Genomic DNA, 24,338 nt, shown 5'->3' with positions numbered 1-24,338 from the left:
GATTGAAATTAAAAAGTAAACAAAATGGTCAAAATAGCAACTTATCATTTTATAAACATAATACCTCCCTTAATTTAATCTAAACCAATTCAAACAAAAACCTCAACCCTGCAACGTAAAACGTACAAGTGTTCAAGGAGATGGTGCGAAATACTGACTTTGCATGTTAAAAGTACACTGTGTATCAAAGAAAAGAATTATACATTATATCCTCGTAGCTTCATATCCGGACCAATAGTCATCTGCAAGACTCATTTCTTACAACAGAATTTCATTTTATCACCATGATGATCTATTTATACACCGCAAGTTTAAGCCTGACCATCCTCGCCAGTGATGTTTTCGCTCGATAGTCTACATCCAATTCAATTGATTTAATACTAAACAATATACGACATTGAAACCAATTCACATCCTTCAAAGCAAACATTGACTATCTTTATTCTAGAAGTTGGTCAGTATTGTTCATGTGTGGACCTTTACGTCACTACAAAGATATACTTGGCCATGCGCCCTACATTATGATCAAATCACAATAGGAGAATTTCATACAATAGTGTTGTATCAACATTTGACAAATTTGTCAGGAATAATAAAAAAACATTTTACAAGATATGGTATCACCATCACACTTTTTTTTTTTATCAGTTGTGTCTTTTCGTATAGAAATATTTACTTTAATTATGTAAGTATTTTAGCTTGTTGTAAGTTATTTTCAATTGCACACGTTTCTGCCTCTCACTTGATTGGATCTTGGAACATAAACGTTTTAATTTAGAAACAATATCGGGCACATCTGGCACATTTCTTACGACTTTAAAAGACTTGCCTGGTTAAGATCTATACAGAATTTGGGTTAACCTTCCGACCAATATTATATTCCGTCCGTCAAAATGTAGGTATTAAAAATATATCGAACAGCAATAAATTGATTGCATTAGACATAAATTAAATCACGGTAAAGAAGTCTCTGGACAGAAATTGTACAGTTTTATAACTTTATAGTGAAACTATCTAACACAATTATGTTTTAACTGTTTAAAAACACTTTAACATCAGAAAACTGTAATTCCATCTAAGGCAATTCACATGTATCTTTCCTGTTCATAAAGGTTTTCCGTAGTTTAATGTTAACAATTCAACAGAGGCCTCTTTTTATGAAAACATGAAATGGGTTATGAGTGTCAGGGTAACCTTCTAGCTAATACTTTCAAACAAATAATATTGTTTAGGGTATGCCAAATACATTTTCTCCTGGCGTCTTAAGATAAACCGATTGAACCATTTCCCTACGCTTATTGTCATCGCAAGGCAATAATGTTTCCGTTAAATAACTTAGACATATCTATAATGATTATTTTAATAGAACTTTTAAAATAATCACATACCAATATGCGAATGATAATTGTTTTGATATTTTATTATTATTCTTTGATAATAACATAACATCAATACAAGCATTTGAAACAGGTGAAACACTTTCAATATTTTCATAAGCGAATAATACTATTAATAGTATGTTGTTACACTGTAGCTTAAGGGAAATACTCTCAGACAGAAATGTCGCTTTCATCATACCCTTGATATTTGAATCTGCCTTTTAAATATGGAAAATGGCTATCTAATATCACTTAAGATAAATAAATGATGCGTATTTTCAAGCAGTGGTATCAAAATAAATCTTTTATTAAGGTGTTACGGAATTCTAGCCAGTCAGGTATAAGACATGAGATATGAATTGGACATCGCCTTTTAGATGGTATACCGTTCACATTCATAAAATAAAGAAACTATTGTAAAAACTCTTAAGATAAAGAGATTATATCTTACCCTGTAATTGTCACCTCGCCCCTTAGCGGTAAACAAAAACCGTATACACTGTCATATTGTTTTACATAGACAGTGGCAGGTATTGTAATTTTCGGTGAGATACAACTCGTTTCAATAGGTAATTAAAAAAGTTACTCGTCAAAGAGATTTGACATCCTGTGTACTGCATCATGCGTTTATTTGGTTTGGTCTTTTTTTTTATCATGTATGATATAAGACAAGACGCATTAGATCTTCTCTTCAAAATGATTTGTGAAGGTTTCCTCTTAGCTCTACTTTAATAGGAATGTACTCATACTTATTATAAAGAAATACTATGATTTCGATTAAAGATATCTATTATTGCTATTACCAAATGTCTTGATTTTCCTACGCAGTATCTAATACGAAACAGAAGCATATACTGCGTGGTCGTACAGCGACAATCAAATAATCAATTGAGCAATTAGCATTATAAAGCTTGTCGTCAAAAAGCATTACTATTAGTCTACAACAAATTTCTTGAGGGTCTTCATGATCCACCTTTGTGTTGTCCGTCGCGACGCGTAGGTTGAAATGCCAAATATTGGAGTAATTCAGAGTATGGTTATCCTGTTTTCGCTTTTCTTGCAGTTTGACAAATACAATTTCAGAAAGACAGACTTGTAACTTATCTCTAAACTAATCAACACGTAAAAAGATCGTGACTTAGATTGCGTCGCTTACCCAAACACTGCCAATGGCTACTTGGACCATTTTCTGGACAACAACCCATATTCATGGCTCGGCTTCAGTAGTCAAGAAATAAGATATCTACTAATAAACGCATGCATTAGTTAAAACTATCATTTGGCATATAGTGTCGGTAGTAGTATAACCTCACGTACTGGTAAAACTTTAGGCAAACCAATTACTGGAACAGAAGGAAGAGTGACGAAAATAGATCACACATTTTGTATTCTATCAGAATAATGCGGCAACGTCTTAAACCTCTGGCTTAAAATTTCGCAAGAATGGCATCGGAACATTAATGTTGCGCGGCACTCACAAGGAACCGATACATTTTGATTTATTGCTTTGAGCTTTTTGTGCATTTGCTCATTATCGGTTTTGATCATGATCGAAATCCTTTATTAGTCGAATTGGGTCAAGAAGTATGACAAATATAAAGAAATGTTCTCGGGTGCCCATTGGTAATATTAGAAGATATTCCTTGTAGCGATCAAAAAAAGGAAAAGATGAATCCAATAAACTGTATGATTGTCATACCTACACCTGGAAAGAAACTATATAGATATTTTCTTTATCAGCTTAAATGTGCGCATCGTTCTTCATAAGGATAAAAAAGATAGCAGTTTGTGTGAATACCATATATAAAACTATAGTATTTACTTTTCATGTGAGTCCTTGAGACAATAAAAACAAGATTTTTAATGTAAATCCTTCAGGAATATAAGGTATTATAAGGTCTAATTGTTAAAAGTAAGAACAGAAGTATTTGGGTGGGTTTTAATCGTTCATAATTTCATCTTCAACATGTCAGATAATGGGAGAAGTGACCATAAACGTACTGCCCTGCACAAATTATATGCATGCGAAGTGTTTATTACGTCTTCTGGGCAAACAGTTTGGATGTCCAACACTTTGGTTTTGCCTTCCTCAGGACTAATCATGCATGAACACGCGTTGTTCTTTATATGCACCTGGGTATTCCAAAGGTATGCAGTAACTATGACAACATAAAGAGACCTTTTTAAATGGTCAATTGTTTTGAAATGTTTTGCCATTGACTTTATAACCCTCCCGATGGAGCTTTGTTCTAGATTATCGCAAATCTAAGTCATTAGAACAGATCGAGGTTGATGACATCGAAGAGATTTGACTTCCTAGTGTCGTAACTTCCACATACTGACGAAAACCAAATTATTATAAACCAACCCTATATAACGCAAGATTGTGCCACATTCGACTCGCCGAGCGCATTAAAGGACCAAACACAAAACGATTTCAGATTTTAAGACTTACTAATAACAAACTGAATTGAGTAGCGAAACTTACTTTGAAACTGTGCTTCTGTTTAGCTCTTTTTAACATGCTTTTTAATTTTTTGAAATGGTTTAACCTATCAACATTATTGCTATTCATACGATTTTTATCTTTCAGATTTAAACAGTTTAAACAATATAACAGAATATACACAGTTACAGAAGTAGGAAAGGCCATGAAGTAGTTTTGAGACGCATGTGATATACAGTAAGTAAAATTGAAAAAATTTTCATCGTATAATCCTGTACAATCAAGTACCGATTAACCGTCAAATAATGATATCATATAACCCATAAAAATTGCTAGTCTACCTTTACTACGTATGAATATAGAGGGGATTAAGAACAAAATAATAATAAATAGAAAACTGTTGCATTATTGGTAGACTAAAAAGAACAGCACTATTTCCTGTGTGATGCAATGCAATTTAGTGGCGTCATGATCAAATAATTTGTTGCCACTTTTATTACTAAATGTCTAAATGGAGTAGAGGTTGGATTACATAATAGCTGTTGCGAAATTCAGCTCAAACCTGTTAAATCAACACATCATCTTCGAATTCCCATTTATGCCATCGAATTCACCTTTAATCTATACTATAAAAACACATTTTATCCCCCCTTTGGTTATTTGGTAGTTGTGGACGATTTTATGCGGGGTTATATGTGACGTCCCATGTCAAAACCAGACGCTTTTGGGCAGGATCGTAAATTGAGAAATAGCCAAAAATCTGCCCGGGGTGATTTTTTCACAATTTGGGTTTGTTGCGAGTTTGTGATGTTATTAATGTTTAAAATATTGTCTGATAGTTTCAGACCGGAATATAACTGGCATCTTGTATTTTTGAGACATTTTTCAAGGTAATTCCTACTCTCAATATTGTCAATAATACTTTTAAAGGCCGATATCTCAATTTCCAATTTTATAATACCATAACTTACGAACTCAAATAGGATTGTCAGATTTCATTGGGGAAAACGGCGTTGTGGAGCAAAATATCTTTATATTTAAGATATGTAAAATCCTCAAAATTGATAACCTGCCCAAAAGTGTCTGGTTTTGACATGGAACGTCACATATGTGAGGATGTGTGGTGGAGCGTGAACATATGGTCGTTATAAAAAGAAACCTTTTTCTTGGGCGCACCAAAATTTCATTTCGATCCCCAGTAAATCATTCTTCTGATCCAGCATCTGAGATGTGTCAATACACAGGCTAATTAAAGAACAATCAATTGCATGAACAAGTACTTTTAGCGCCTTCAGTGGTCCCACAGTTTGCTAATAGTAAACTACCAAATGTATCCACATGTCCCACCAGGCTCGAATAGCTTAAGCCAATCCTAGCAGTCCATCAAATATGTCTTTAAACAGTCCATCAAATATGTTGTATTTACAAATTAATAAATACATTGGCAGTACCCTTAGGGTTATCAAGTTTCCTTCAACGTTACAACAGCGTTTGCATTTATAGCATTACTTAAAGTATTCTTCCAATACAGTGTGAATGTGTACCCGAATCTTTTATGAGGATCATGGATAATGCCGTGCATATAAAAGCCGACCAAATGTCATTTGATGCCTATGCGCAAGGATTATTGTCTTGTTTGTTTCACGAGCATGGCAAAGTTATCGTTTCAAATGCACAGTATCTCTTTAATAGTTAATGTAGTGAACATGGGATTGAGTGAATGAAGCGGAGATGTATTTTATTGCTGATATTTTGGGCTGTTTTGTGAGAGATTTATAGGGGAGATAACAGATATTGATGGTATATAGATGAGCAAAACGTTAATAGCAATGACAGAGAAAACTAGAGCAAAGGCCAATAGCGAGGAGTCACGATGTTCTGTGAATAGTTGAAAACGAGCTGACATTAAGTTGAGTTTTTATCGATAAAAGATTTAAAGTTTAAGTACCTCATTCTGAATATGGTCAATAGTCTAAGATTGAAAATCAGTCCCCAGACTTTGAAACCTAAATTTTAACTGCAAGATGAACAAACATGATACAAATCATTATGCTGTATCAAGTACACACGTGAAGTATCACTGTATTATCTAGAAAAACCCTAATTACGGGCACCCGATCAGATTTCAAACAGGAAGATTTTGTGCTGCTTTTAGAGTTGAGAGACAATGCTTCAAGTGTTTCATTAGCAAAGCGGATGATCGGCTCTTACAGCCTCGAATTGCCAGTTGTTTTATATCATTTGGATATTCCATCTCATTTTATTTCATATTTTAAATAAATATACACAATACACGATTCTAAGAAGAGACTATTTCGCTTATAATACACGAATCTGTTCATACATTTTTTAGTTTTCTTTTTGATTAAAATGAGTCGTTATTTTCTAGATTTTTTTCCAAGAATATGTCAAAGGGGCTTTTTATGATGTTAATATATCGTGTAATTTGTACATAGATGAGCAAAATGGAGCCTGAAATGGGTCAATTTGTATTGATTTGGGTAAGTGAAAACCTCATTCATTTGTAACACGTCTGTAGAGTGCCCTATTTTTTGTTTATGACGAACCACAATAGCCGATGGTTACCAACACCTGACTCTTTATTTTAGCTGTTGACAAAATAGGTCGGTGTCTGACTCGTGACATGTATATTTTGATAACGACAAGCCATCACTGACCAATGGAAAAAACTCGTTAATTCCCGCGCCGAAAAGTACTGTATAAATCATTTGCTTGTAAATGGCGCTCGGGTTTTGTTAGCCATTAATCAGCAAATCTTAGCCCAAATGTCCAAGAGCAATAAACTATATATAAATATGTTAATTAAACAGGAAGTGTCTTTCCAGAAATAGCCTGGTTCAAATTGAACAAGAATACATGAATAATGCTAGTCGCGGATTGTTTCCTTGATGGTTCATAATATTTTCAAATATATACTTTCGACATACTTTGAAATGAGTTATGAATATTATATAAAATGCATATCGTCTTTATTGAAGACCATTAGCAAACCATTTATTTATGAGCAAATTAATGTCAAAATTGTGACAAGTTATTGATTTCATAATGCATCCCTTGCAAATTAATTTTCTTTTTTCTCAAACAGACAACAGTGTTTAGAGGCACTACACCACTATACTATCTGGAAGTTATACTTGGCTTAAACCGGGGGTTCAAACTAACTTTCAGAGATATGTTTATAAAATTGTTTACCGCCACACGAATTGGTTAATAAGCAATAAGATAATATCATGAAGCTGGTCAAGAAATTCCTTCTGGTATGGATCATCGACCTCCATAGCGCTGTCTTCTAGCATACGTAATTTGAGCACGGTTTCCGAATTCTGATACTTGTCTCTCTTGACACGAAAACGCAGTTTCCGACTTAATCATTTTGAGGGTCGGGTATTAATAAACATGCTAAATGTGCACAAATCTGGCAAGTGTGTGGGTAGTGTGGCTCGGCAGTGGCCTTATTGGTGACGGATCTCTGAGTGGGACTTTAAAGTAATTACAATGTTGTTGATGCAAGCAATTGTCTCGATTTTGTAATGTCTTAGTCCAAACATACCTTATAATGTTCCGACCTTGACATATCAGTGGTTGAGTAAAATCTTATTAACCAATGTTGTTACTTCTCTCAAGACAATTTCGAATATTCCGATTGAATGTTTGCGTATGATATTATTACAAGATTTTATTTCTATACACCGACGCTTTTATTAAAATTGTCTATGAAGCAAATCAAATCCTTCGCGATAAAAGCATGATTTTGAAGATACGTGATGTATGTCTCAGTTGGTAATTCTGTGTTATTTCATGATAGGCAATGTATTATATTTAAGCCATAATTCCAAAATCTTTTGGGGCGAACGATATTATTACTGCTGACTCATCGTAAGCTTAATGCTACTATAATTTCTTTGTTGTATGAATGGACAATATTATTATTAACATTATCATTTTCATTATTATTAATTGTTTTTATAACATTTGGCCGAAGCCAGGCAAAGCCCAAATACATGTAATGCTATAATGCTACTAAATTAAAGGGATGACAATCGAATATGACAGGACAGGGATATATGGGAAGATTTTAGCAGGAGGAAAACCAGAGCACCCAGAGAATAACCTGCAAGCTCTCGAAAGACCACACTGTACAATGGATAATCATCGTCTTACAACCGGGTGCTCCAAGCATTTTCTCAATATTGTATCGTAATAATACAAGTCTTTAGACCCCTTATGAGCCATTCAAAGCTTTATCTAAAGAGCGTCCTTAGTAAATTGCATTTTTGTTTTTTAAGAAAACTAAAATTCATCGCTGATTTTGTCAAACATGAGAAACGTTCCCAATAGATTCCACGTCTCTATTAAATTATATACATAGACTCTTAACATAGCAATCAACGATCTTATGTCAATCACTTCAAAATAGACTTATCTTAAACTGATAAAGAGTCCGGAAGCGGACGTAGCAATTTAATTACTGTCTATGTCATGTGTGATGGCAAGGAGCACTGACTTCCATTAAGAAGTTGAACATTTGACAAGTCAGACATGTGAACTCGATACTTCGACCTTATAGTTATATTGTTATCGGGTCATTGGCTTAATCCATATGAGTACCCTTTTGCCTCTCAAACGGTAGAGACCATTATCATTTGATAAAACAGGATGATATAGTTTTGTTAATTCTGAAGAATAAGTGTTATCTTTTCTGATATCGAGAGTAGTAGGTAAGAGGTAGTGTTATATGATTGTCTCTTTACCGGGATTGTACCATTATCCTGGGCATCATGGAGGACACCTTTAAAAACTGTTAAAAAGTAGATATGATACTAAACTCCTCAAAAAATTTTGGACAGTTTTTTCAAGCATGTATATCTCAGAATATTTATGACATGTGCGATAGATAGCTACTTTATCCACCTTTACAATGAGAGCACATTTGAAACAATCACCTTTTTCACGGCTGATACATGTCTTTGTGAATGTAGTGGGGTCTCAAACAGAATGTGCCAAATTGACCAATATTCTGTGCAGCAAGCTGCAATCCATTTATAGGTAATAGGTAATGTTATATGATGGTATCATTACCGGGATTGTACCATTATCCTGGACATCTTAGAAGACGCCTTTACAAACTTTTAAAAAGTAGATATGATACTAAACTTCTCAACAAAAGTTTGGAAAGTTTTTTCAAGTATGTATATCTTACAATATTTGTAACATAAACATGTGCGATGGATAGCTACTTTATCTCCCTTTACAATGACAGCATCCAATCACCTTTTTACGACTGATTACATGTCTTGTGAATGTAGTGGGGTCTCAAAAAGAATGTGCCAAATTGACTATTATTCTGTGCATCCATTATCTTCACAATGACCTGTGGAATGACCTGCCATCAGCCCAGACCCCCGCCCATACCTCAACCCGATTGAACATTTCTAGGACCAGCTTGGTCGTGCTGTGCGTGTCAGAGTAGCCATTGCAACGACATTGAATAACCTGCGACGCCCGGGCTGCGACGGATCCTGGTTTAAGTGTGGAATGCCATCCCACAACAATATGTGGCCAGGCTGGTGAGCAGCATGAGGAGGAGGTACCTGGCTGTTGTGGCTGAGTATTGTTTACCCCGGGGGGGGCACTCAACTTTGGAAGTGACAGGTATGTGCCTACCGGAGTCGCAAAGTAGGGGCCTATCGGGTACAAAGCGTTATTTTAAAAAAGGGGGTCATTGGGTACAAACAAAATAAAAAAGGGGGCCATTGGGTACAATATTTTGAAAAAAGGGGTCATCGAGTATAAGATTTTAAAAAAAGGGTCATCGGGTAGAAAATTTTGAAAAAATGGAGCAAAATTTTGAAAATTTCAGCATAATTTTGAAAAAATAGAGCAAAATTTGACAGTTTCTGCCTTTTTTTTGTTGCATTTTGATGATGCTATTCTAGAAAAAGGGGGTCATTGGGTAGCCGCAACCAAAAAAGGGGGTCATTGGGTAGCCGCAACTAAAAAAAGGGGGGTCATCGGGTATGGCTTTTAAAAAAAGGGGGTCATCGGGTATAGTCGACTTCAAAAGAGGGGGCCTATTGACAGGCACATACCGTCACTTCCAAAGTTGAGTGCCCCCCCCCCGGGAGTTTACCTACCCACTATTGCGAGTAGTGACTAGTGTTGTTTGAGCACAGAATAAAGGTCAATTTGGCACATTCTGTTTGAGACCCCACTATATGAAGAGCTTGTTTCCAAAAGGCGCTAAATCCATATTAGTGAAATAGGAGAAAATCAACGTTTTTTAAATTAAAAGCCTTATTGGTATTTATTCATTAATTTTTTGGTTTTAAATGTTAGTTCTCATGTCAGTAACTACAAAAACACCTGTTTTTGAGATCCTGATTGTAATGTTTAATTGTAAGTATTCTTTTATTAAACCGCTTGAAGTGGATTTAGCGCCTTTTGGAAACAAAATATCCAATAACTGTGGATTTAGCGCCTTTTGGAAACAAAATATTCAAAGATATTCAAAATAATTTGCAATATTAAACAAAATACGCACAAATATTTTTTTATTAAGCAATCTGCACTTTATTTCAATAATGTAATCATATTTATTCACCAAAAGCTTGAAAATGTGAAAAAAAATTGGCAAATTTTTTTTCAAAAAATTTACAACGACAATTCTGTCAAATCATGCAATTTTGCACGTAAAGTGTCGTCTGTGCTTGCTGGGGGTGTACTATTGTGTGTACAATTTGAAATTCTAAACTTTTGTGATTTAAATTTTGATCAATAGTTGCCTTGTCAACAGGAGAATAGTCCTATGCAATTTTAGTCTTTAATGGCCTACAGAGCACCGTGATTGGTCGGTTGGATTTAGCGCCTTTTGGAAAAAAACTGAAATGGAGTTAGCGCCTTTTGGAAAAAAACTCAAATTTCCGGCCCACCCTGTAATGGGATTGAGCTCCTTTTGGAAAAAATAGTTTGATTCCTTGAAACTAATGATGTAACACTATACATTGGTACCAATAACTCAATTTTTTCCAAAAGTGGATTTAGCGCCTTTTGGAACCAAGCTCTTCATATTCACAAGACGTGAAAAAGATGATTGTTTCAAATGTGGTGTAGTAAAATAGCTATCCATTGATATGTAACACAATATGAACATGTCACAAATAATCTGAGATATAGATGCTTGACAAAACTCCTCAAACATTTGTTGAGGAGTTTAATATTAGAGATGCAATATGAAGGCCTGAGCGAGCATAGTCTTACGAGACTTTTTATTTCTATAAACTCTAAAGATATGCTAGGGTCAGCAAAACCTTAAGAGTGTAAGTATTAATTCAATGAATGCAATATCGCCTCATAAGAACAAAGAAAATATTGACAGTGATTTGATTAATATAGCTCTTGTAGCTTTTCATGTGAATAACCTCTCGGGCAAGACAAACATCGAAACAACAAAATGATAATATTTTATTGCAGGTTTTAATTTGACACTTGTAAAGCTCTTTGGTGAAAATGGATTGCCAGTGCTGAACATTATTCCATATCCGACACGCGAGGGAGCTTGTACAGTACACCGGTGAGGTCCAAGCTCCTGCGACGTAAACATTGAATGTCAAGGGATGAAATTAAAACTCGGTCGACCGCCGGTTCCGGGCGCCGGTTTTATTGTTCTTAACAATGGAACGCGGTTCAACCTCCGGTCAACCGCCGGTCGAGTTTTGATATTATCCCTAGATTAAGATGAGCTCATATTGGGATTGGGACATTATCATTTTGCGTCCTGTTGTGCCTATCTGTATGTCTATCCTAGAGAGAAAAGTAAAAGTACGAGAGAGTGTGGTAAAAAAGCCATGAAATCACGCCAGAGAATAGGTAAGCTTATAAAAGAAAGACGGAAAACATAGGAGAGAGAAAAAGACATAAAGCGATAACTGAAAAAGGTAACGTGAGCAAAATGAAAATACAAATAATACAGTTAAGAAAAATAGGTTAAGAAAAGATAGGAAGAGACAAAATGAGGAATAGGAAAGATGTTAAGATTAAGAGAGACAGAAAGGGAGATAAACAGGATAGAGATGATATGCCGTTGAAATACAAGTTGTAAAAATGGTACGTACTTCTTTGTATTTTTAGTACCTTATATTATTGAACAGGACACGAACTGAATAACTGATGAATTGAGTTTGGCACTCAACAATCTATGACAAAAATACATAAAAGCTCATAAAATACATAGCAGCGTGTAATACGCTCATATGGAAGCATCTTTGTGTTTGAGATTCATATATACTTTTAAGATTAATGCAGACGTCAATGCGTCGATTTTTGTATTATGATCAGCTAAGAGGATTGACTGGTTTTCGAATTTCGTCGAGATATACATAGAAAAAATTCTGCAGGGCATTACCGTTCCTTCCCTTCGCTCCGGCTTTAGGGAATATATCTATGCTGCACACGGAATTTGCCGATTGACAGAAAGATCTCAAATATTTCAATGTGTCGAGACTAAGTTGTTCTAATCCCGCTATGCTTTTTCAACTTTGAATACATGGAATATGTCTTGTGCAAAACTTTGTAATGCATAACTTGGTGTCAATTTATGAGCTATGATAACTACTGTATGTTATTGAACCGTTTCGTTGGAAATGAGATATTTTAGCTGTTAGTGGAATATCGACATTAAGAAATGACGCTCCTATAAGTCCGCCTTCTTGGCATTCTCTGATTGCTTAATTTCCGTCAGCAACTAAATCGCGATGAAGAGTTAGCGGCGTGGTTCAGGGGGGGTTAAGGTTTTTAACTCTGGTGCAAGAGGTCCCCGATTGAGGCAAAACTCATTTGACGCAAGATATTCTCCATTACTTTTTTTAAATTGTGAGTCAGATGAAGTGGATGAAAAAGATCTCGCAGCCACTTCCAATCAGGGTATAACGTCTGCTTTTACGTAACCCCTACCTTGGCCTCTGTGCACCATGGAGAGTCGTATGTAATCAACATTGAGAGGGGATTGTAACCTTAATACCATTTGTAATCATCTCAGATTTCACAATAATACAATTTACGTATTTAGCACTTATTATTGAAGCATACTAAATTCTTGTCGTAATGGATATAACAAATCTTACATGAAATATATCAAGTAGAACTCCCAAATCGCAGTAAGGTGTTATAAATAATAATTTATATTCTGCAACTAACACTCCTAAATTACTTTATTGCAAATTGCAGAACTATTCATCTCTCTCTTTCTCTCACTCTCTCTTCATCATTGATTATGTATTTTGCTTTTTCAGTTTTTGCTAGCTTTAAAGTTCTACTTGTTGAACCCATTCAATTCATTCATAAGGTGATATTTAGTGTGAAAAGAAACTAACCGGTAGATGCTTTGGTGACACATTAGAACGTGTGTATTAATTGAGGGGAATAACGTTGGAAATTTCATTAGTGTAGATTATGTTAACAGCAGTCATATCCATACACTGAAATTATTATTTACGTACTATTTGAATATTAAAGACGTCATTCTATGAGGGGTAATGCTTATTCCGGGCCCAATGGGAGTGGTAATGCTGAATCAGGGCTCGTTCTACCGCATTCAAAAATCAATAGTATTCTATCTTTCTTCCTGCTGCATGCTGGTAGATCAATCAAAAGATAACTGCCATAACGGTGACATAACAATGGTACGGCTGCCTTTTGGGTAAACAGTTATTCGCGCTTATCGTATCAAATTTTATGTTGGCATATATTTGTTTTATTTTGAATATTACACAGGGTGTCTTCATACTACATTAAAGCGTTGCTGCTTATTCGCCTATTGCACGGTTCCGCCATGATGCAAGTGGAGAGCCACGAACTGGCATGACATGAAAGGAAGAATTACATAACTTTACGCAATGTTATATGACTGGTTCAATTCTCATTCATTCATGCTACCAGATCGAGGCTCTCCTCGCACATGGCGGAACCATACAATGGGTGAAAGTATCCTGAAAATGAGGTGACAGAAAATTCACAAATGGGGACAAACATTTGCTTTGCTCCTTACACTAAAGTCCTGTCTACGCTACTACGTATACGAATCAATGTAGGGATCTTAAAACCCAAAATAGCAACAGGAGAGATTATTGCAAAAATAAGGCTACTCTTCTTGAAATCGACGGTAGGAGCTAAATGTACTTAGTGTAGATTTCATTACAATAGTAAGATCAGAAGCCGTGACGACGTTATGAAATAATTTTGGTGTGTTTTGTGGTTGTTATACCTTCTTTGTAAAAAGGTATACATTTGTATGTATATGGAAATAGTAACGATTGAGGACGTTACAATATGTTTTTGTATCCGTAAGTTGGATCGTCATACATGTATTAAGACAACACATGGGACCATTCATACTTAGCATCATCTAACAGCTAAATAAGCGCCTTGCCTTGTTGAATATTAAATGTTTGTAGCAAATAAATGCACATTTCCAGAAAGGCGATAGCAAAACATTTGCGAAGACACGGGAAGCAATGTTTGTGAGACTTTTTTTTCTGTGATACCATGGTAACGTTCACAGTTGCATTTGACCCATTCCAATCTTATTTTTTTATCGGTTGCCGATTACAGATGCCCATCATTAAAGATGAATCGTCGTTGCATCGGATGCCATAAAAGATGCAATTATGATGCAGAATCGTCATTGTATATCTATTGTTTTATTCAGAAACCTGGTCAAGGTCGAATCACCCATTATTAACCAAGTTTATGCTCCAATCGCGAGCAAAGAGCGATTGACCCCCTCGACTCTGGCCAATAAGCTGGTTTGTATTGACAAGAACTAATTGCTGTGAAGTGACTTTGAGGCTAGCATTAAATAACGTTGCAGATTATTGAAGTGATTACACAGCAAATGCTCTCAAACGGAAAACCAAAAACGTTTGACTCCTTATATGAAGGGGGGGGGGGTCAAAAAAGTTTAAACCAATATTGATGAAAAATTTCGCGCGCTTCGCGCACATTATAAATTCCCTATACCCTTATCCTTGGATATATATTAATTGATCATAAAGCTTTGTCATCGACATTGGATGTCATAAGAGGTGCGATCATAATGCAGAATCATCATTGTATATCTATTGTATTATTCAGAAACTTGGTCAAGGTCCATTCATCCATTATTGCTTTCACCTAAAGGAAAGCCGCTCTTAGCGTCATTACTGATTGCAATTATTATTCCCAACTTTAAAACAAAGAGCAAAAACCGATTGACCCCCTTGACTCTTGCCAATAAGCTGGTCTGTATTGACAACAATTAATTGCTGTGAAATGACTTTGAAGCTAACATTAAAGAACGTGGTAGATTATTGCAGTGATCTCATAGTGGCTGAAAACAAGGCTAACGATATATTGCCTGGGGCGATACTTAGGTATCTTTAGCTTTGAATGTTGCCTGTAACGGTAAAGGGACACTGTCCTTCATCTCGACCAATTAAAAGTATCAAATACTGATGTGTGCTTTTAATTCAACGTTTAGGAAAAACAAAAAAAGACTTGCAAACTTGGGGCTATGAATTGTGGGAAATAGGAACCCAGAAAAGCAGCGTATGATTATGAATTCAGTGCATCAAAGAATCTTCAATGCACTAAGCTTATACATGCTTAAAACATTTATAAAATCATTTACAACATATATATCTATCTATAGAAACGGAATTCACTAGACTTCTCATTCTAGATTCTTATTTTTGTCCTTATGTCTTGCCACGTGTCATGTCCATATACCGCTTCACTAATGCTTTCAATGTCTTTGACTTTGCCGTACTCCATTCTATATGGCATGGATACATCCTTATCTATGTGGACTGTAGATTATCATTACCCGAGACTAAAATTGAAAATTCAATATTTTTGATTCAGCAAATTATTAAATGTTCAAGTCGCAGCATTGGCTCAAATGTAATGAACAGCATCATAATGTCATAACATTATTCACCGTATCTATTCATCTTTTGTCTGGTTGATAAAGGAATCAAATGCCAGCAGCTCTTTTCACTTTTTTACCCTCTCGCCAATAAGTTTAAAGCTCGCTAAAAGCGTCTTTGAATACAGTGCAATTCAGTTCTACCATTCTGTGTTCAGATCAAGGACATGAAATGGAGAGGTGGGGTGTGTGGGGGTGTGTGTGTGAGAGAGAGAGGGCAAACACATAAAGTCTTATGATAGGGATTATACAATTACCATTGGGAGACTGTATGTGCACTCGCAGGTTTCTCCGGGATCTCCGGTCTCCTCCTGCTTTCAAAAATCATTGAATAGGAATTTGGCTGCTGCACAGATAATTGGTGGATGTTACAATCTAAGTGCGGATAGGTTTGCGCCAGGTTTGGCAGCAACTGGCTTAGTTGATGCGATCTGATTGCGATGATTCACCATGGCAGTGATATTACAGTGCTTTGAATCCGCCAAGATCTGGGAAAAGGCGCTATATAAATCCGAAATTTATTATTTATTTATTAAATACAAGTTGCAATAAGCATTCAAAAAGATCAGTTTAGATGATTGAGCATCGTATAAAAGACACAGACGAATTGCATTTGCCATTCAATAATCCATAACCAACGTACACAACAGCATGTGATTCCCTCATATGAAATGAAAGCATTTTGTGTGTGAGATTCACACGTACTCCTTAGATTAACACAGACGTTGAGGCGTCGCCTTTTGCATTTATGAACCGAAACGAATGTCTGGTGTTCGAATTTTCATCGATATGTACACAGATATAATTCTGCAGGGCCACTTCCGTTCCTTCCTCTTCTCTCTGGCTTCATCAATATCTATGCTACACACGTACCTTGCCGATTGACAAAAACATCTCAAATAGTTCAAATTGCCCTGGCGCAGTTCCTAAGCAACTATGTTTTTTTTCATCTAATAAAATGACCTTTGAATATGATGGGTGCAATACCTCATACTACATACGCTAAGGTAAATTTATGAGCTAACATTGTTAATTGGATGTTTATGAACAATGCCGTTGAAACTGATAAAATTTTGACACATAGTGCAATATCGACCTTTTTTAGAAATGACGCTGGCATAACCCACCTTCTTGGCATCGCCTGAAAGCTTGATTAGATTAATTTCTTTAGCAACTAATCCGCGCTGAAGAAATAAGGATTAACCAAAAACATTGAAAATTATTGTAACTTTACCGTTTTTTAATCATCTCAACTGTCACAATAATATAGTTTACGTAATTATCACATGTTTGTTTTAATATAAATAACAAGTCTTCCATAACATTTAACTATATACAAGTAGAGCGCCTATCATTATGGTTTTATAAACAACAATATTCTGCAACTGCCACTCATCGTTTACTTTATTGGAAGTAAAATATCCTCCCCCTTCATCAATCTCTTTCGTTTCTCTCCACCTCTCTCTTTGCTCTCGCTCATTCTGTCTTCTTTTTTTTTTTTGCTCTTTCAATCTTTTGTGCCAATTGCTCAAATGTTCTACTTGTTGAATACCCAAATCAATTTAACCCATTCATGACGTGACATTTGCTGTACAAAAATAACCGGAAGATGTTTTTGGTACACACGGGAACGTGTTTATTAATTGAGGGGCAACAACATTGGTAATTTCATTAGTGTAGATTATGTTAAATGCAGTTTTCCGAAAATTATAATTTACGTATTTATTTGAATGAAGAAATCCTCCTGGGAAAGTTAATGCGTATTCCTGGCCCGTTGGGGAGTGGTAATGCTGAGTCAGGGTTCGCTCTATATTAAACAAAAATCCATATGTGTACATCCATATCAAAACGATGCACTTGTCAGCTGCTACATGTGTCTCATTTCACATAATAGCTAGGAATAATATCAGCCTCATCTCTGAAGTGGAGGTCACTTCAAATCATCCCAAGTTACATGGTTTAGGAATACATAGATCATTCCTTATATAATTTGACTTGGGGATGATTTGAAGTGACCAACACTTGATATGAGTCTGGTATTTATTCCTGGCTATTTTGTGAAATGAGACACATGTAGCAGCCGACAAGTGCATCATTTTGATATGGATGTACACATATAGTATTCAATCTATACTTCCTGCCGGTAAAGCAATCGAAAGATGACTACTAACGTGGCGACAACGCAACGGCTGCCTTTTGGGGAAAAAGTTATTCGTGCTCAGCATTTACAAATTTTAAGTCGGTATATATTTGTTCTCATTTTGGATTATACAGTAGTTAAATCAGAGGCCGTGACACAATTATGAAATAGTTTTGATGTGTTTTGTAGTTGTGATATTTGTTGTAAAAGGCGTAAAAATATGTACGTCTATGGAGATAGTGACGGTTGAGGGCGCTATCACATCATTGTTGAATTAGTTTTAGGTCAAAAACGCAAATGTTTGTGCACTGCAGGTGTTCAATTCTAAGGTTTCCTGTGCAGTATTCGTCCTCTAAGATTAAATGTATTGTACCTCAATAATTTAAGGCCTATTTAACGATCCTAGCGAAAGTGAAAATATGTGTAAAAAACTTGGAAAATAGCAGTATCTACAATGTTGAAACCCCTTTCACATACATATAACTAATTTCTCTACTTTCGGTGTAACCGCTAGCAGGCTATGTTAGCACATCTACGACACTAACGAAGTTGAGAAAATCTGAAATTTGATTGTGAGATTTTTAGCGGCTTCGCCATTACTTCACTATTATGTTGTCAAACTATCATTTGACTTGTGACAAGCACGTTTCCTTGTACCGCCCATTTTCCGGTACCTAAAGTAGTTTTGGCTCCCTTGAAAATACATATTAAGAATACATTTAGAAAGTAGTTCACCAACAAAGTAATCGTTATCATAGTTATTACAGGCAGCTGTCTTGTCACGCCAGGCATACGTAGATGCATGTCATTTTTATATCTATGTTCAAAGATATAAAGATACGTTGCAACGTATACAAGTGTTGGCTTCTCCTTCAAAAGCAAGCAATTATATTGTCCAAAAGGTGGCAGTATGCATGTCGTGAGGATTGAAACACAAGAAATCGATTTTTGTTTATTTATCTCGTTCATTGTTTGCCGAAAAAATAAAATGGTGCTACTATTATGTTTGGTGATACTTGAATTTTTAAAACAAGTTAAAAACACCGGTTATGGTAATACAACATTATGTGATAGGAATATTTCGTAAATAAAAGTTTATTCAATTGTTCAGGCTATCCTTATCGCAATGGATTACACAGTATCCCCACGAATACACTCAACATGTCTAACACTTCAGACAGTACTGCAATCATTATTAGGCATTAATTATTTACTTGGCTGACTGTGGCCAAGACTTGTAGGATAGTCTCCTTGAAACAATGTTTCAATCAAATGACTCGAGTGTATTGTCAACTTCAACCACGACAAATGTGTATTATCAACTTTGCTAGTGTTCACCATTCTCGATCTCCACCTATAGACAAATCCGATTCCACGCATTTCTACACCTCAATGGCAGCCATTGATGGAATACATCTAACCTGAAACGTGAAATAATGCCGGCTTTGCGGGAAATTTAAACTGCGTTCCATCACCCGTGTGACAAAAGGATGCTGAAAGTTTACAATGCACTACAATGATAAGATTGGTTTAGAAGCAGGGCTTTCCCACCCAATTGGGCAGTTACAACACCAGTTTGATGCAGATGCCCCCGGTATATGGCAGAATGAATTCTGACCATTACTTGGCTCGTCGGATTAGTGTATAATACCTGATGTGTGCCAGCACATTAGGGAAGAATGGAAGTAAATATTAATTTCCATGTCGGGGACTGTGCCAACCGATTGTATCCTTATGGTGTTTAGCACATTTCGTGCAATCGAGTTGTAATAACATATGGGAGCAATCATACTTAAGCATAATTTAAGATTAAATCAACGCCTTGCCTTGTGAACTATCCCATGATGAATGCTTTTACCATTTACATGTTATCCAGGGTAACTCCTATGTGTGAACGTAGAAATTGTTAGAGGCAACGCCTGCGTAAGAGCCAAAATAAATGACATGTTCAAGCTTGTAATAAGCGTGTATTTATGAGATGCAATGTTTTAAATCGGAATAACAATGAACTGCTCTCTATTTTTTAATATTCAATGTTGAAATTCAAGTTAAATCCATGCAAAGATTATTTCACGCGAAAGTTGGTTTTAATTTATGCTTCGAGCCCATGATATGTCCTACATATTTTCTGAAATATAGAGCACAATACCGAGCTTTAATGCCCGAGCTTTAATGTTTTGAATATATTACACGAATAACTATGCTTATAACCACGTGATACGTTACTGCTAAGTCTATCCTTGAGTCAATTTACTGACTTATAGCTCAAAGAGCTATACCTACCATCACCCACTGCCATGCATCAAAACATCAAGGCAGACTTGCAGTACAAAATCTCGTATCAGACAGTCTTTATATACCCGAGGGGTATATATCACTGGTAGTGTTTAACAGACATCGAGGTTCTGTTTAGAAAGCCACCACCATATCCCCGCTCGCGGCCAAACGAATCATAGCTAGCTGGAAATACATGAACGACGAAGTTTATTCAAACACGGCATATTATGTCTACTAAATATATCCTATATACCTGTAGTAGTAGCATCATACATCTATCTCTAAATGCTATGTCTAATTAAGGCAATGGAACCAAATTTGTTCGATATTTCGGTTGACCGTCGATGCATAGTCAATTCTTGTAATTTATGAAATATCAACCAATTGAAATCTTTTAATTGTGATAACATTTTTTCGGTGTCTATCTATATAGCTTCAAGCTAAAATAAAATAAAATAGAACTATATACAAGTAGAGCTCCCAAACATCATTATGATTTTATAAACAACAATATTCTGCAACTAACACTCCTCGTTTCATTTTCCCTCTTTGCTCTCATTCGTTCTGTGTTTTGCTCTTTCAATCTTTTGTGCCAATGGCTTAAAGGTTCTACTTGTTGAATACCCAAATCAATTTAACCCATTCAAGAGGTGACATTAGTGTACAAAAATAACCGGCAGATGTTTTTGGAACACACGGGAACGTGTTCATTAAATGAGGGGAACAACATTGGTAATTACATTAGTTTAGATTATGTTAACTGCAGTTATACAAAAATTATAATTTGCGTATTATTTGAAATCCTCCTGGGTAAGGTAATGCGTATTCCCAGCCCGTTGGGGAGAGGTAATGCGGAGTCAGGGTTCGCTCTACATCAAAACGAATCCATAGTATTCAATCTATACTTCCTGCCGGTATATCAATCGAAAGATGACTGCTAACATTGCGACAGAGCAACGGCTGCCTTTTGGGTAAACAGTTATTCGTACTCAGAATGTTCAAATTTTAAGTCGGTATATATTTGTTTTATTTTGGATTATATAATAGTTAAATCAGAGGCCGTGACACAATTATAAAAATAGTTTTTATGTGTTTTGTAGTTGTGATATTTGTTGTAAAAAGGCGTAAAACATGTGTACGTCTATGGAGATAGTGACAGTTGAGGGCGCTACCACATCAGTATTGAATTGGTTTTAGGTAAAAAGCGCAAAATGTTTGCACAGCAGGTGCTCAATCATTAGGTTTCCTAATGAGTGTTCGTTCTCTTAAATTAGATATATTATACCTCAATACTTTAAGGCATATTCAGTAATCCCAGCGAAATGGTGAAAAATTGTTTATAAATTACCTAAAAAGTGAAGTGATTTGAAAACTTTTGCAAAAAAACGATTAAAATAGCAGTAGCAGTATTGACAATGTTGAAGCCCCATTCAAATATATGTAGCTCATCTAAAATGTCTTATTTTGTCTATGAGACACGGCTTTTGGTGTAACCACTAGCAGACTATGTTAGCACATCTATGACACTAACAAAGTTGCCAAAATCTGAATTTTGATGATTTTTACGGTCCCCCGGAAGACCAATTCACTGAATAGGTCTTTAAGATACAAATGTGCTCAAGCGAATCCAGACTGATCAATAGGGTATCTTAAATACATACGAAACAATGGGTGTTACCAAATTGTTTACGCCTACTTTATCCCATATCACAATTCAGGTAATTACATTCACACTCTTCTATAGTCCATTTTCATAACAGTAGAATACTTTACAGCAAGATAGTTGTAATGCAATACGTACGGTGCTAACCAACTCACTAAAACCAGTGTTTTTACGTTCCGGGAAGTAGCTTCTCATATTGTGGTTGTTTGGCGTCATATCTGAGACAAATAAGAGACGACTTTAAATGTTTTGCTTCATGTCATCTCTCTGGGGTACTTTGTTCTGTATCCGCCTGGCTAACAAGTAAGTCATGTAAATCTTCCTCACTAAACCTCTACTATTATGTTGTCAACCTATCATTTGACTTGTGACAGCCCGTTTCCTTGTACCGCCCATTTTCCGGTACCTGAAGTAGTTTTGGCTCCCTTGAAAATACATATTAAAAATACATTTAGAAAGTAGTTCACCAACAAAGTAATCGTTATCATAGTTATTACATGCAGCTGTCGTGGCATGCGAGGCTTACGTAGATAAATGTCATTTATATATATCTGTTCAATGATATAAAGATACGTTGCAACGTATACAAATGCTGGCTTCTCCTTGAAAACAGACAATTATATTGTCAAAAAGGTGGCAGTCTGCATGTCATGAGGATTGAAACACAAGGAATAAATGTTTGTTTATTTATTTCGTTTATTGTTTGCCGTTTGTTTGCCGAAAAATAAAATGGTGCTACGATCATATTTGGTGATAATAGTTAAAATCACCGGTTATGGTAATATAACATTATGTGAACATTTCTTAAATGAAAGTGTATTCATATGTTCAGGCTATCCGTATTACAATGGATTAAACAGTATCCCCACGAATACACTCAACATGTCATTCCCTTCCTTTGCTAACACTTTAGACAGTACTGCAATCATTATTAGGCATTAATTATTTACTTGGCAGACTGTGTCCGAGACTTGTAGGATAATCTCCTTGAAACTAACATGTTTCAATCAAGTGAGTCGAGTGCCAAGTTCAACCACGTGATATGTATTATCAACTTTGCTAGCGTTCAGACTTCCACTCTTTTAATACATGATGTGTGCTAGCCATTAGCGCCAATCTGGCTTGAAATGTGTGGGCCTGAATTGTCAAAAGGTGGCTGAAAAGAACAATAAAATGGGTAATTTTGCCAAAAGGTGGGGGCACCCTCCCCCCGGATTGACGCCTATGGTGCTAGCACATTAGGGAACAATTGGGGTAAATAATTACTTTTATTTCCATGTTAGGGACTGTGCCAACCGATTGTATCCTTATGGTGTTTAGCACATTTTCGTGTAGTCGGGTTGTGGTTAGAAACACAACATATGGGAGCAATCATACTTTAGCGTCATTTAAGGGTTAAATCAACGCCTTGCCTTGTGGACTATTCCATGATGAATGTTTTTACCATTTAGATGTTATCCCACAGGGTAACGTCGATGTGTGAACGTAGAAATTGTTAGAGGCAACGCCTGTGTAAGAGCCAATATGTATGACGAGTGAACACGTTAAAGCTTGTAGTGTTTATGCGTTAAAGAATATTGCCAGATATTTCAAGAAAAACGGTGTTATTACGCTTTAACTTGTGATCAATGCAGGTAAAACACCCGATGCTGAATATGTTCATGTTTTGGTTGATTTATTCTATACCTTCTCATTATTTATGAGATGCAATGGTTTAAGTCGGAATACCCATGAACTGCTCTCTATTTTTTAATATTTAATGTTGAAATTCAAATTAAATCAATATACAGATTCTTTCACGCCAACGTTGTGCATTCTTTTTAAAAAAATTCTCATGTACAAGATCAATTTTAGCGTTTTCAAGTCTTGTATTTAGAAAGGAAGATCACCTCTATATTGTCTTTCATATTCAACATGCATGGTCATCGACATAGTAATGGGCGGTATTTTTGGATATAAATTATACTTCAACCCAATGTTATGTCCTACATATTTTCTGCAATATAGAGCACAATACCTCACTTTAATGCCCGAGCTTTAATGTTTTGAATATATTACACTAAGAACTATGCTTATAACCACGTGATACGTTACTGCTAAACCTATCCTTGAGTCAATTTACTGACTTTAGCTCAAAGATCTATACCTACTATCACACACTGACATGCATCAAAACATCCAGGCATACTTGCAGTACAAAATCTCGTATCAGACAGTCTTTATATATCCGAGGGGTATATATCACTGGTAGTGTTTAACAGACATCGAGGTTCTGTTTAGAAAGCCACCACCATATCCCCGCTCGCGGCCAAACGAATCACAGCTAGCTGGAAATACCTCAACGACAAAGTTTATTCAAACACGGCATATTATGTCTACTGAATATCTCCTATACCTGTAGTAGTAGTATCGCACATGTAGCTCTCAATGTTATTATGTTATGTCTAATTAAA

At 35.8% G+C, this 24,338-nt stretch overlaps 1 protein-coding gene across 3 annotated transcripts in view; it reads left to right on the top strand.

Annotated features, from left to right (window-relative positions):
• The window catches only part of LOC140148261 (allatostatin-A receptor-like), a 195,537-nt gene that overhangs the window by 127,392 nt on the left and 43,807 nt on the right, over positions 1-24,338 (top strand). For 2 of the 3 annotated variants that reach the window (XM_072170155.1, XM_072170157.1), the window contains exon 5: positions 3,973-4,062. The exons of the other annotated variant lie outside the window; for it this stretch is intronic. The gene's annotated coding sequence lies outside the window, so the exon portion shown is untranslated. The remainder of the gene's footprint in view (positions 1-3,972; positions 4,063-24,338) is intronic. 3 annotated transcript variants of the gene reach the window in all.

Source organism: Amphiura filiformis, chromosome 3, assembly GCF_039555335.1.
Source record: "Amphiura filiformis chromosome 3, Afil_fr2py, whole genome shotgun sequence".
NCBI classification, from domain to species: Eukaryota; Metazoa; Echinodermata; class Ophiuroidea; order Amphilepidida; family Amphiuridae; genus Amphiura; species Amphiura filiformis.
The sequence above is the reverse complement of the archived record's forward strand: the minus strand, read 5'-3'. Positions and strand labels throughout refer to the sequence as shown.